Source organism: Asparagus officinalis, chromosome 7 (genome assembly GCF_001876935.1).
Source record: "Asparagus officinalis chromosome 7, Aspof.V1, whole genome shotgun sequence".
Classification (NCBI taxonomy): Eukaryota; Viridiplantae; Streptophyta; class Magnoliopsida; order Asparagales; family Asparagaceae; genus Asparagus; species Asparagus officinalis.
In genome coordinates this window covers 25,830,205-25,833,098 of record NC_033800.1, presented here as the reverse complement: position 1 = coordinate 25,833,098, position 2,894 = coordinate 25,830,205, and positions in this window count along the sequence as shown.

The window sequence follows — 2,894 nt, the reverse complement described above, 5'->3', positions numbered from 1 at the left end:
TGACATTAACAAGCGCATGAAGTGAGTCGACGAGCCGTGTAAAGCAATGGAACTTCAGAATAACGAAAACACGAACTGATCGGGAGCTACGCGTCGCTTACGAAAGACGAAACTCCCCTCGTGTCCTATCTACTCCACATATGATTCAACCATGGAAGATTTTATATCTCCTTGTCGGCTTTCCTATGCACTTTGAATCGGGCAATTCCAAGTTCGGACGAGAAAGTTAGAACCAAAATACCTGAGATCGTTCAGGCCATTTTACACCAACGAAACATAAAGGGTGTCTTAGAGAAGAATAGAGATTTTGGCCATGACTTGCTTAGAATATGAAAAATCTCAAAAGATAAAAGTTGTAGATATGTCCTCCATCTTTCCAACACATCCTGGATCACCTCATTCTGAGGTCAGATGAGAGAGTTAAAGTCAAAACAGCAGAGAGACACTACAAGTGTCTCGGCCATGGCCGAGACACTCCAACTGTCTCGGACTTTGTAGAGCTATTTTGACTATAATTTGCTTTGAATATGAAGAATCTCAAAAAAAATAAATTGTAGAGCTCTTTGTTATCTTTCCAATGCATCTTAGGTCAATTCATTCTGAGATCGTATAAGAGAGATAAAGCTAAAACACCAAAGACAATATAAACTGCCTCAGAATTCCGAGACAGTGTGGGTGTCTCAGAGAAGAATAGAGATTTTTGCTATGATACGATTCAAACATGAAGAATCTCAAAAGATAAAAGTTGTAGATATCTTTGTCAACTTTCTAAGGCATCTTGAATTATGTTATTTGGAGGTTATATGAGAAAGTTAGAGTTAAAATACCGGAGACACTCACTGGTGTCTCGGCCAGGCCGAGACACCCACGAGTGTCTTGGCCAAGCCGAGACACCCACGGGTATCCACACTCCCGAAAACCGATTTTTGGTAGTTTTAAGCTATTTTTCGATTGTTAACCGTCTAGATTTATTTTAACTGATAAAATATCATCCAAGAACATAGTTAAATAGTTACAACTAAATATAAGAGTAAATTAATCGTTCTTATCTGAAAACAGAGGTCCCAAAGCCTATACATACAGCCTCAGAGCCTTTATTTTTTTGAGATCTGGAATTCTCGAGCGTTGGCGAAGCCCTACTGGATTGAAGACTAAAAGAGCATGAATTTCATAAGAGAGGAGAAGATCGGATCGAGTTCGTCAGCATAAAGAAGATGAGCTCATCATATCTACAGTTCTCGGTTCCCTCCATTGAGATTGCCCCGTTGCGGTGATCTCGAGAAGAGTGATTATCTCGTTGTTGCCAAGATAATTACTTTGGTTTCTTGATTTTTTTGTGAATCAATGAAGCTTCATATCTGATCTGATCGTTTGGTAGTCTACGGATATCAACATCCCCGTCACAGGCCAAGATCCCACGCAAGCAGCAGAGGATAAATGTCTGTTGTGTTTGTTTAAAAGGAAAGTTGTAATCTTTATTGAAAGTCTTATAAAAAGGCTATCTTTTTTATTTTCATTGTAACGTTTAAAGTTGTAATGAACTCATCAATAAAAAAATCGATTTTCTCCCAAAACAAGCTGGCGACCACAGTAGGAGCTAACAGCCTAACTGTCAAGGCTGTCGTGCTGCAGCCAACGATCAAGATCCCGGTGAACAAAGAGGTCAAATATGAATTCGACCAGCAGAAGTTCGAAGAGTACGTCTCCTCCTCCAGATCCGGCTCTCTTCGCAAGTGTAGGAAGGCCTCCTCCTCCTGGAAGATCCGCTGGTCTTCAGATCGGAATACCCAAGAATGCGATCTCTCCGCTACCGCTATCATAGTTGCACCTCGCAACAATCTGTCGGCGTTCGATGAAGCCAAAGCCGCAGATCCAGACATCTTATCAAAGAGGGCTCATCAGAAGCGCCGCCAACGTCTCGCCCGCCAATTGGTTAAAGCTTTAGACCAAGTGGACGGACTCCGCTACCAAGCAGATCTAGAGTTTAGAAAGCGCCAAGTGGCTGAGCCGTCGCCACAACAAGCATCAGGGTCCTCCTCCCAACCGTCAACTAACAAATGTGTTCATGTCAAACAAACCCATTCTACTCTTGAGGAGCGTATCCAGAAATATCGCGCACTACTTACGCATGCACGGATTCTCACACAAAAAGCACAGAAATTGCAGCAGGAGGAGGTGGTCAAGAAACTACCAAGATCTAAGCAGGTTTAGGTGTTGAAGGCCAAAACAACACCTCTACCCGACAAGAGACACCAGTCGTGTCTCTTGCTCGATTCCAGATTCGAGGTTGTTCCCCAGCCTTCGTCAACTTCAAATCCCACTCCTATTGCTCCCGCACCTCCGATGAAGCCCTACGACAGTGTGGATCTCTCCAAATCCAGAATTTCGTTGAAGGATCGCCTAGGTCCTCTACATGAAGATCGAAACAGATTTGTGGTCAAAGAATGCTTGGGCATGGTGAATGAACCCCGAATAACTCATCGAGCTAGGGGTCGTACTCACCCTTGCAACAAGTCTGAGCCTTCTCGTAAGGAGAAAACTCCTATAACTGACCGCCTCAGACTACGTGTCAAAGTCCAAGAGCCCGTTAAGGTCCCATGCTTACGAAGGCGTAGATCAAAACGTGCGACTTTTGAGAGTGCCAATAAGGCGACGAATCCTCAGAAGGAAACGTGTTCGTCAGACAACGACGTTATACCTGAGAAGTCGTGCCAACACATGATAGATTGCTCCGGTCATTATGCCGATGAGTTGTACTATCAGGCTGGGGGTACAAACAGATCTCGAAAGAGAGATACCCGGGAGAAGTATTATCAACATGTAGCTGCCCCAAGACTGCTCCACAAAGGGTCTCGGTATTCCAAAAGCTGTGACGCCCCTGGTTTCAACAAGGC